Consider the following 11959-nt stretch of genomic DNA (forward strand, 5'->3'; position numbering starts at 1 on the left):
ATTATACAACTTAATTATTCACTTTTTATAGCATTAATTGGGTTATTTGGCAATATATTGTCAAACCCACAAAACTATGTTATCCTCATATATTTTGCCACTTTGATGCAATTTTGAAGATATACACAAAATTCAACATAAAATACTTGCAAAATTAAGTTCATGTAGGGTACATGGGGTTGTTTTATTTTTCTGTATTTGTTAAGGTTTGTTTTATAACTCTGCATGTGGTTCATTTTTTTTTAAGATTTATTTATTTATTATGTATACAGCATTCTGCCTCCATGTATGCCTGCACGCCAGAAGAGGGCACCAGATCTCATTACAGATGGTTGTGAGCCACCATGTGGTTGCTGGGAATTGAACTCAGGACCTCTGGAAGAGCAGCCAGTGCTCTTATCCTCTGAGCCATCTCTCCAGCCCCTGCATGTGGTTCATTTTAAAGAAGCGTCCATAGATGGGCTGTTGAGTAGACTGTGTATTCTTTGGGGTTTGGGTGGACACATTTTCATGTTCATTTGACCTAAAATGTCATTGAATTCTGAGGTCTCTATTTTATTTCATTCTTTTTGAGGCACAGTTGCTTTTGAACTCATTCTTTTGAACTCCATTGATTTGGGCGACCTTGGTGAATTTGTTGGTTTCCTTTTCCACACTCTTTTCTGTCTGTTTTCACAGTATTGTGAGTTGTCACTTCTTCCAGCAGCAGATCATGGACTTCTACGCCCTTTTTCCCTCCAGCGTGGCTGTCACTGCCTCATACTTCCCAACCCACCTCATGAGCCAGATGCCCCATGTAAGCAGATTTTCCGGTAGGATTCAGCTGCACAGCCTTGAGGGCAGCCATCTGCTTTTTTGTATCATAAGGTAGATGGGCCCCATAAACATCTTGAGGGTCCAGGGCAGCCTGGCCTAGCTAAGTCCTGTGGGGCAGCATGTTGTGCATTGCACCAAAAAAAAAAAAAAAAAAAAAATGCAGCCTAGGCAAAAAATGGTAGGGGCCTTAGGAAAGGCTGGTGTTCATCTGTTTTTAGAAAGGCTAGATATTTTAACTTACTTCTGTAGATATTGCTGGAAATGGTAACATACTCTCAGCACACAACCACCACCTTCTGGTCCAGAAGTACCTGTTCGGCCACAATAAGGCCTCAGCCATGTGGCATTAGGACCTGGCCTCCTTCCATCTTAAACAGTTCCCTTAAACAAAGCTCTGCCTATTTTTTTTGTCCAGGTGACCTATCTATTGGAGAAAGTGGGGGAGTGAAAATCACCTACTATTTTGGGGGTTTGTGTTGATCTTCTTAGTTCTGCTAATATGTTTTTTATGGTATTCAAATAGTTTTTCCTTTATATGTAATTTGTGCTTTTTCTCTTGCAGTTTTCAATATTTTTTCTTCTGCACACTTAACTGTGTTTTAACTATGATATGCCATGGAGTGTTTCCTTTCTGATTTTATCTAGTTGGAGTTCTATGTGCTTCTTGTATCTATATGGGTATGTCTTTCCTTAGTTTAGGGGAAAATTTCTTTTATGATATTGTTAAAGATTTAGTCTATGCCATTGACCTTGTATTTTTATTTCTCATCTATGCTGATAATTTGGAGATTTTGCTTTTTGATGGTGACTCACCTTTACTACTTGATGTTTTTCTATGCTTTTTGATGTAGATCTTTTGTATTGGTCCTCTACCGAATCTTTAAGTCCTGATAGTCCACCTTCTGCTTGACTCATTCTGCTTGCAAGGTTTTTCCTTGAGTTTTCCAGTTGGGATATTTAGTTTCCCCACCCCTTTTCCATTTTAGCATATGTTCACTTTAATGTTTCTATCATTTTATTGAATTAATTTTCAAATCCTGAGTCATCTTCATCATTTCATTATTTTCTTTGACATCCCTGAAGCATTTATTGTTATCCTCTTGGATTTCAATGATGTGTTTGCTTGTGTTTTCTTTCAATTTCTTGAATTCTTTGATAAGTTTTATGGTTGTCTTAGGCTCATCCAGGCAGTTCCCTCTAGACACTGCATCTATAGACCTAATAGTCTGATGGAACATATGCTGTCTTGATAATTCATGCTGTTTTTGTTTTTATAAATTTGATCCAGGCATATAGATTTTTTTCCTTTGAAATGTATCTAATGTGGTAATCTGGCTTTGCTTAGGTTGGGTCAGTGAAGGAGCTGTGTGACCTGAGGTAGGCTAGGTCAAGCTGGAGATGAGATGTTAAATTGGACCAGGTAAAGATGGCTTCCAATCCATGGGTATGAATTTAGGCCTGTGTTTGTGGGAGATGGAAAGGGAAGGCTAATGATAAGAAGCGATTTACCTGTCAAAGGCAACTCACAAACAGGTATTACTGGTGGGTCTGCTTCTAGGCTTGTGGGTTTGCAGGTCTGAACTCTGTTTGAACTACTTTCATTGTTTTTTAAAAGATCTGATATAATGTGTTTTCAGCTTCATCCAGTGGTCTATCTTCTGACTTTTTTCAGTAACCCATTCCTCATTTAACATTATGCTGGTTAATCTCTCAGTTCATTTGTGTTATAGAGGTTCTCTGGTTGACATTTAGCTCCATTACATTATGAACAGATATGACACAAGAAGTTATTTCAAATTTCATAAATATGTTAAAATGCATTTTATAAATGTTCACAATAACCTCAAAAAAATATCTTAAAATAATAAACTTAACCATGAAAGTAAAAGACACAATGAACACATAAAGACACTGCTCAATTGGTAGGATTAATTTTTTGAAAATAGCCACTGCCAAAAGCAGTATATAGATAGATTCAACAGAAATCCCCATCAAAATGCAATTCATCACAGAAATTGACAAAAGGCATAATCTTAACTTTATATTGAAGGAAAAGGATCCAGGAACATTCCCATCCAAAAATGTTCCCATTAAGGAAATACAAACTGATTTTTATATTACCGTAGTCTGAATGGGTAAGATTAAAATAAAACAAAACAAAAAAACACTGATCACAAATACTGACAAGAGGGAACATTTATGGTAGGAGTAAACTACTTGTGGGAATACAAATTGGTACAGCCATTGTGGCAATCAGTGTAGAAAAGTGGTGTCACAACCCATTTGGGAGTCAGTTAAGACCATCAGAAAAAAGAGACATTACATTCATAACAGTAGCAAAATTAATTATGAAGTAGCAACAAAATAATTCTGTTTGGGAGTCACCACAACATTAGTGCTGTATCCAAGTGTTACAGCATTATGAAGGCTGAGTAGCACTGGTGTAGAGGTGCATCAAAGAGTCATAAATATATCTACCATATGATCTGACTGTTCCATTCCCATGCATGTATTCAAAGAATTACATATCTGACTCTAGAGGTATCTGATCATCCATGTTCATTCCTACTTACATTCAGAGTATCTAGGAAATAGAAACAATATAAATGTCTCACAACTGATGGCTGGATAATGAAAATGTAATACATTTGCACAGAAAATATTATGCAGCTATAAAAATAAAAAATGCAAAATTCAAAAATAAACAGATGGAACTGGAAACAATCATTCTGAGTGAGTTAACCCAGACCTAGGAAGGCAAAAGTCATATGTTTCTCACTCTTGTGGATGTTAACTTTGATTCTTCAATCTTCAGATATTTGTTTCATTTGGAATAATACAGAGGTCAGGGCAATAGTAGGGATCAGGTATACTAAAGATCTTTAAAAAATAGTATGTAAGCCTACCTGCTACTGTTGTTTCCCAGCTGCCCAGACTCCAGAAATAATCACACAAAAATCTATATTAATTGCAATACTGTTTGGCCAATAGCTTAAGCATATTTCTGGCTAACTCTTCTATCTTAAACTAACCCATTTCTGTGTATCCCATGTACCTGTGGCTTATCGGCAAGGTTCCAGTGCATCTATCTCCTGTGGGTGGCTACATGGCTTCTTCCTGACTCTGCCTACTCTCTCTCTATATCTCTTTCAGCCTGGCTTTACCCTGTTAAGCCATTAACTGAAAGCAGCTTCTTTAATAACCAAATGGCAATAAAACATAATCACAGCATACATCACCTCCCATATCACCTCCCATTTCACCTCCTCTTTTCTGTCAAAATAAAAAGAAATATTTTAACTTTAACGTAGTAAAATTGCATATAACAAAACAGGTATCAAGCAAGAATTACAGCTGTGACATTTATATCTGCTTTAGGGCCCCTCAACAGATTGGCATGCCAAGGTGTGCTAGCAAAATCCACATAAATCCAGAGAGAGCTTGGAAAGGAATTCTAGACATAGAAAAACAAAGTTTGGCAGCATTTTTTTTTCTGGATGGGCTCTGTTTGCTGGTGGCATGCCACAGTTCCTTTAAAAGAGGTCTTTCTGATTCAGCGGTAGCAAAAAAAAAAATTGCCCAGTTTTGAAATGGCGGTTTCCTGGTCTGTGCTGCCAGCACGAACTTTGGCTCTTTTAGGAGGCCACACACTTGAATGGGGTTTGTGGGCAGCATGTTAAAAGTTACTCCGTGGCAGCATGGGCTAACTGGTTACCAGATTTGAGGTGGTAAGTTTGTCTCCCACCAGGAAGTCTCAGAGGCAGTAAAAGGACATCCACCATGTTGGACTGGGTAGAGCCAAAACACAAAACCTTAGTCTTAGCCATGCTGCTTAGCATTTTAAGAAGTGGTCCTTGTCAGAAATGGATTACAAATATGCAGTAAAGATATATTCAGATAAAAAAGACCTCTAAATGGATCGTGTAGGCTTTGGAGGGAGAAGAAAAAGAGTATAGACAGTTATAAATAGAAATAAATAGTTTAAAAAAATAAAACAAAGTCTTTAAAGAGACAGAGTACAGACAGTCATAGATTAAAGAATAAAGAAAAAAATAAGCTACATAAAAATGGAATATACATAGAGAGTCTAGAGTATATATACTATTGTGCTTTCTTTGAATTTTTTAATTGTGAAGGAGCTAAGTACAGATAGACATTTAATTGTATGGGCTGCTAAGCTAAACCAACCTATATATTTTAAAGGTATCGTTATTTCAAAATTTGGGTATAAGGATTTGTTGCTTTGGAAAAGAGATTTCTACAGAGGATGAGAACCTGTGAATTCCTTTCAGACTAATATGGTTTAATGGACCAAGATCCCTCCTGAAAGGTCGCTAATGTTGAAGGAGCAGGCAGGCTGTGTTCCCGCCCAGCTCCCGCACTGCTAGCTTTACACCTGAAATAATAACACGGAAACTATATTCTTTTAAATACTGCTTGGCCCATTAGCTCTAGTTTCTTATTGGCTAATTCTCTCACATCTTGATTAACCCATTTCTAATAATCTGCATAGCACCACAAGGTGGTGTCTTACCGGGAAGATTCTTAACATGCGTCCATCTTGGAGAGGAGAGCTACAGTGTCTGTGTCTCACTTCCCTTCTTCCCAGCATTCTGTTCTGTCTGCTCCACCTATCTAATTTTCTGACCTATCAAAGGCAAAGACAGTTTCTTTATTAACCAACAAAATTAACACATTGACAGAAGACCCACCTACATCACGCTATGAACAGTCCTCAAAATACTTTGCCCAACAAAAAGCAGGAGATAGTTTAGAGAGAATTATGCCCAAATTCCAAATATTGTTTATAAATGTTTTTTAAATGTAAATTGTTTACATTTAAGAGGGATATGCTATAGATATGAATATTTTGCATTGGTGTAGATCTTGGTCTATTGATACAAATTTTAGGCCAATTTTGTTATATGTATATTTTTGTTCTTGACTAAGGTATTACGTTTGTGCAGCTCATTTAAAATTGTAATGTATAGTTAGAAAATACAGGTTAAGCTGGGTGATGGTTGTGCACATCTTTAATCCCAGTACTTGGTTGATCTCTGTGAATTCAAGGCCAGCCTGGTCTGCAAGAACTAGTTCTATGAGAGACTCCAAAGCTACATAGAAATACTGTCACAAAAAACCAAAACCAATCATTCCCCCCAAAATACAGGTTAATAGATAGTAATATCTAATAGGCAATCTTGAAGTCATGTTAGTTAGGTTTTTGAAATGTACAGAGATATATTTCAGTTAGATAGATAATAGTCAATACTTTCAAAAACCTACAAAATATATCATTTAAAATGTTTTAAGAATTTAAGACTTTTCATGACTTTGAAACACATCTTTTGGATGCACCAATCTACTTCAACAGGGTGGACATTGAACAGGCTTCTCATGGAGTTAGTTAGCCTATGGGCAAGAAATTGCTCTTGCCTGAAATGTTTGACTAGACTTGCGGTACCTGCAGGAAAATGACTGCTAAAGCTGCTTAAAGAAGGTGAGACAGTCTTTCAGGGTTCTTGCTTCAAGAAAGATTCTGCCAGACATTGTTCAGGACACAGAAGAAAGTGACTAACAAACTGCCAATATAGATGGAGCTGTCTTTGACATTTCCTGCTTCATGGAAAAGTCTTCTGAATACTAAGGGCCAGAGGGCTGAAGAGGGGTGCCTGTAATGTTACAGAAAATCTCTGGGTGACTGTCCAGGCAGTAAGATGTCTCTGTCAATTCTAGAGTTTTGGAGGTTACTTACAATGCACTTCCTGCTTACTTAGGTAATATTATATCCTTTTGGAGTCTTTGATGAAGTTGAAGAATAGATAGTTATAATTATAGTTTTCCTTAGTTATGATAAAAGGTAAAGTAGATATAAATGCTGTAACTGTAATTCTTGCTTGATATTTGTTTTGTTATATGTAATTTTACTATGTTAAAATTTAAAACCTTTTTATTTAAACAGAAAAGGGGAAACGATGTGGGAAGTCCTTCTGTATATGTGTTGCTTTTAATGGTTAATGAATAGAGTTGTTTCAACCAGTAGCTTAACAGAACATAGCCAGCATTAAAAAAAATATATATATATAGAGAGAGTAAGCCGAGTCAAAGAGAAGCCATGTAGCCACCACAGGAGACAGACACCTCTGCTGGAGCCTGCCAAAACTTTGCCAGTAGGCCACAACCTCATGGCAATGCACAGACTAATGGAAATGGGTTAATTTAGGATAAAAAAAAAGCTAGCTAGAAATACACTTAAGCTATTGGCCAAACAGTACTTCAAATAATATAGTTTCTGTGTGATTATTTCGGGAGTCTTGGTGGCTGGGAAATGAACAAACAGCCTCCAACAACGTACTATATTCATGTCTTTCTCATGCACACAAGCATGCACACACATGCGTATACACACACACACACACACAAACACATAGTTAAAATGGAATTATCCTATAATGAGATGACAATGTCTTTACTAGACACCAGGAGCTAATAAATAAGAGCATAATTCAAGGAATGGATTACCTCTTTTGGAGCTTTTGGCTTATAAAATTCTTAGACTCTCCATCTATTACAGCCTGTTGCCAATGCTTTTGTTTACCCTACAGATCATGATGGTAAGAAAAGACATCACATGCTTGAATCAGACCATGGGCACATCAAGGTGGTACTAATCTACACACTATGGCTATCTTTCAGAGTGCAGGCAGGTACTATGAACACCCCCAGAGGAGTAAAGTATTCCCCATCTTTCCCAGCTCTAAACCCTTTGAACTATAACAGTGATGGGCCTGGGAAGAAATGTCAACTGGTACACTAATGACATGAACATCATTGAAATAACCAACTATATTTTCTTTGGATTTAACTACTCTTCACAAGATGAAGCCCATATCTGACACCATTATTAGGCCAAGAATTTGTGACTAGACAAAGCATGGGCCCTAGGGGAGAGCATACAACTATTATTCACTGAAGGGACATAGTTTGACTCCTAGTTATTTATTGTTTTATACAAAGACTAATCATTTTCAACCCTCATTAGAGAAGTTTCTATTTGCAGTAGGTGGTGATTAACACAGACATACAACTAGTCAAGGTTCAGAAAATAGAACTGGAATTCTCAATCTAAAATAAGGCATCTGATAGGGGAAGGTCATTGGTTAATAAAGAAACTGCTTAGCCTGATAGGTTAGAACATAGGTGGGTGGAGTAAACAGAACAGAATGCTGGGAGGAAGAGGAAGTGAGGCAGATGCCATGCAGCTCCTCTCGGAGGCAGATGTGATGAAGCAAGCCGCCAGGTCAGACATGCTGAATCTTTCCCGGTAAGACTGGTGCTACACAGATTACTAAATATGGGTTAGGCAAGATAAGCCACCACCTCGTGGTACTACACACATTAATAGAAATGGGCCAAGCAGTGTTTAAATGAATACAATTTGTGTGTTGTTATTTCAGGGCAGGAACGCAGCTCACAGCTCCTTCAACAGGCACCTATTTCACTCACCCTCATGCCAAGGCTTATGGATCACTGAATAGAGAAAGCAGAAAGAGTTAAGAGACAGTGGCACTGGATGACTACAAGGAAACAGTCTCCTGAACACAACAGGGCATCTGCAATATGAATTCACAGTGGTTGTGACAGCCTGTGCATACTATGTGTTATCTCAACATGGAGTGGGAGGATTGACAGAAAGTCTCATTTCCCAGTTGAGGAGTGATTGACAATTGAAAGTCACTGGGAGAGAGAGAGAGAATCAGTTTTCCTTTAAATTGTAGCCCCTGGTAAATCAGCTGTACTCCACTGGACAGTCATACATTCAAAAATAAAGGGGCAGAAGAAATTGTGCTTGAAGGCTGTGAAGTTAATAAAGATACAAAGTTAGGTGGGTAGGAAAATGGGGTTAGATTTTGGAGGAGTCCAGAGAGTAGACTGAATATAACAAAGCACCTTATATATTATACATGCTGCTAAGAAATATTCTGCAGTATTTAGATGAATTAGTCTGTAGATATCTATTAATCCCATTTTGTACATAATGTCAATAGATTCTGATGTTTCCTTATTGTGTTTCTTAATGTGAGTGATCTATGTATCGATATGAAATAACCCACTATTATGCATTGTGTCTTTATACACATAGAATGTGTATTTTAAAATTTGTATATGTGTTTAGAATTATAATATTCACTTGGCGAATTGTTCATTAAAATGCAGTGGTCTTTTTATTTTAATCACTTCTGACTAATTTCAGTTTAGGATTTATTTTTCCAGAAATTAGAATAGCTATGCCTGTTTGCTGTAAATTTTTACCAGTTTACATAAACTCCTCCCAGACTTTTACCCTATGGTCGTGTTTGTATTCATAAATGAGATGTTTTTTCTTGTATGCAACAAAAAATGTGTCCTTGGGGTTGTATCTTATTGTTTTAGCTTTTAGTTTAATCTGCTAGTCTGTGTCTTTTTATTGAGAAATTGAGACAGAATTCGGGGTTATTATTGAAAGATTTATTTTAATTCTTGTTATTTTGTTGTCTTTGTCATGTTTGATGTTTGCCTAATCTTAATGTGATTGTTTCACATGCCAGCAAAGTTTATTTCCTATCATCTTGGATGAATCTATCCTTATCTCCAGTTCATAGGATTCCTTCAAGTTCTTCTGAAGTACTGGCTTAGTGGTTTTGTGAAACCCTTTGAATTGTGCTTATCATGGAAAGCTATTTCTTGTAAGAATACCTTTGTTTGACAGGTTTTCCAAGCACAAACTCATCTCTTTTAGGACATTGTTATTTTTTAATGAGTCAATTTCACTATTATTATTTATTATGAATTTGGAGAGTTTTAAAGACATATCCATTTGATTTAAGAACTTACAAAATGAAATCTAACTGATGAAAATGGTGATTTTTTTAAAAATTTGTAGTACTAATGGAGGATTTGATTTTTTTATATTTTAGTACTGATGAAAGATTTGTCTTTCTATGTCTTAAATTTTGGCAGCCTATTAACATATGGCATCAATGTTCATACATGTTAATGTTTATTGAAAACAAGGTATAGTTTCAAGGGAAATGCTAACTATGTTCTTATAGACTCTATTAATTTTCATATTTTCTCTGTCCTTGCTAACATTATTGCTAACATTGTTTTATCTAGATCTGAGACAAACGTGGTATGCTTTCCTGGATTTAGTATCTGTCTTTCATCTCATGGTTTCTGCTCTATAAAAGTTGCCACTGGCATTTGGTGAATAGATACTAATAGCTTCACTGTGAATTGTAGTCGTTTGCATCACAGAGTGTCCTACTTTATATTGTTTAATTCTGGCCTGAATTTAACCTTGTTTGAGATCAAAATCCTGGCCCCTGATTTCTTCTTACTTGCCCTTGCTTAGTATATTTTTGTTCATTCTTTCATCTTTTACCCTTTTCAGTTCACTTTAGATACATCTTTTGCATATAGAATAATGTTAAATTTTGCTTTCTTAACCCATCTGGACATTTCTTTTTACCATGTTAGCTAAGTCCGCTAATATGAATTGATACAATTAGTACATTTGTTCTTAATCTTACAAAAAGAATGTATTTTATAAGTGAATACCATCCACATTTTTACTGTTTGCTTTGTTCCTTTGTCCCTGCATTTCTTCTGTTACTTGGGAAGAAGAATCTTTTTGTGATGTTTATTTTTGTACTAATATTTTTCTATAATACTTTAACCAAAACATTGTTTTGAAAGTCTTCTTTCAATATTACTGTCAATAAGTAGCATCTTTTTTCTTCTTATTAATCATAGTATGGTTTTAGGGTTTTTAAATTTAAATGTTTTTAATTGTCAAGCTCTTTGTTAATCTATTTAAATATCGTTCACTCCCAATGCCAATGACTCAATTAGCAAGTATATTTTATTCTCGTTTACTGCAAACTTTCCTGTTTTCAAATTGCTGTGATAATTGTGCAACATCAGAGCCTATAATGTAAGAATTGAATTTTTCCTTTGCCACCATCTTTCAGGCATTAAATACATATATGCAGCTACTATAGAAGTCATAGCTTTATGAAATTCTCTCTGAGGTAGTTTTCAGGAAGGTTCATGGACATGAGATTTCTGGAAGTGTTTCATCTTCCTCTTTGTGGCATTTATAGTAACAGGCTTTTGACCACGAATAAAAACCTTGATTCACATTGATTTCTTTCAGGACTTCAGCAATGCCGTTCTACTGTTTTTTAGTTTAAAAGTTTGCTTTTGAGAATGTTGAGAGATTAAATTTCATTTTCTTACTTCACTTATATATGCATACTTTGGTGGGAGGAGTACCAGTGACATATAATTCTGTGTCTTAATATTACTCTGATTCCATAACAAGCAGGGTGTGATTGTTCATTAAAATCTGTTTTTACTTGCTTCATCTTGAATTGCGATTTTGAATTATATTTTTTTTTCATTGCTCAACTTTATAACAACTATTGAAGGTATACCTTATTACCTTAACTAGTTGTCTTGACATTTTAAAATAGTTACGGAATATTCTTTGAGAAGCTATCACTTGCTTCTCTTGTTTTGTTTATTAGCCATTTAATGGACTCAGGTGTCACTTCCTTCTTCAGTGTCTCTAATTTTAGTTGAATTCATGAATAGTTTTCTATTATTTTTCTCACTTTTTACATTTGTCAGTTCTTCCCTTCAGAGTGGTGTCCAGTGTAAGGGAAAACATATATAGGTCCTAGACATAGAAGCAAAAGCTCATAGAAATGGGGAATAGAGAAGGTTCTGCTTTTGAGTAAGAATTTAGAAAAAAAAACAACAAAAAGGATTAACAGGAAATTTTTGTAAACATCTTCCCTCTCACCAGCATGTCTTTCAGGTATATCTCCTTTTCTGAGGTGTGCCCTACTGTCCAGGTGATTCATGATGCCAATTCTACTATTCTTATGGAACATATCCTAGAGTTTTTGTTGTGATCATAAAACACCATGACTAAAGCAACTGGGGGAAGAAAGTGTTTATTTCAGCTTACATCTCTCAGGGCACAGTCCATCCCTGGGAGAAATCAGAGCAAGAATTTAAAGCAGAACCAAGAGGCAGGAATTGAAGCAGAGACTATGAAGTTTCCCATGGCTTCCTCAGCCTACTTTCTTTGCTT

General features: G+C 36.0%; 1 pseudogene; it reads right to left on the reverse strand.

Annotated features, from left to right (window-relative positions):
- Nucleotides 1–555: 555 nt before the first annotated feature.
- LOC113458246 lies at nucleotides 556–11726 on the reverse strand (annotated as a pseudogene).
- Between the last annotated feature and the right edge of the window lie 233 nt (nucleotides 11727–11959).

This window comes from Microtus ochrogaster, unplaced genomic scaffold (assembly GCF_000317375.1).
Source record: "Microtus ochrogaster isolate Prairie Vole_2 unplaced genomic scaffold, MicOch1.0 UNK12, whole genome shotgun sequence".
Taxonomy (NCBI): domain Eukaryota; kingdom Metazoa; phylum Chordata; class Mammalia; order Rodentia; family Cricetidae; genus Microtus; species Microtus ochrogaster.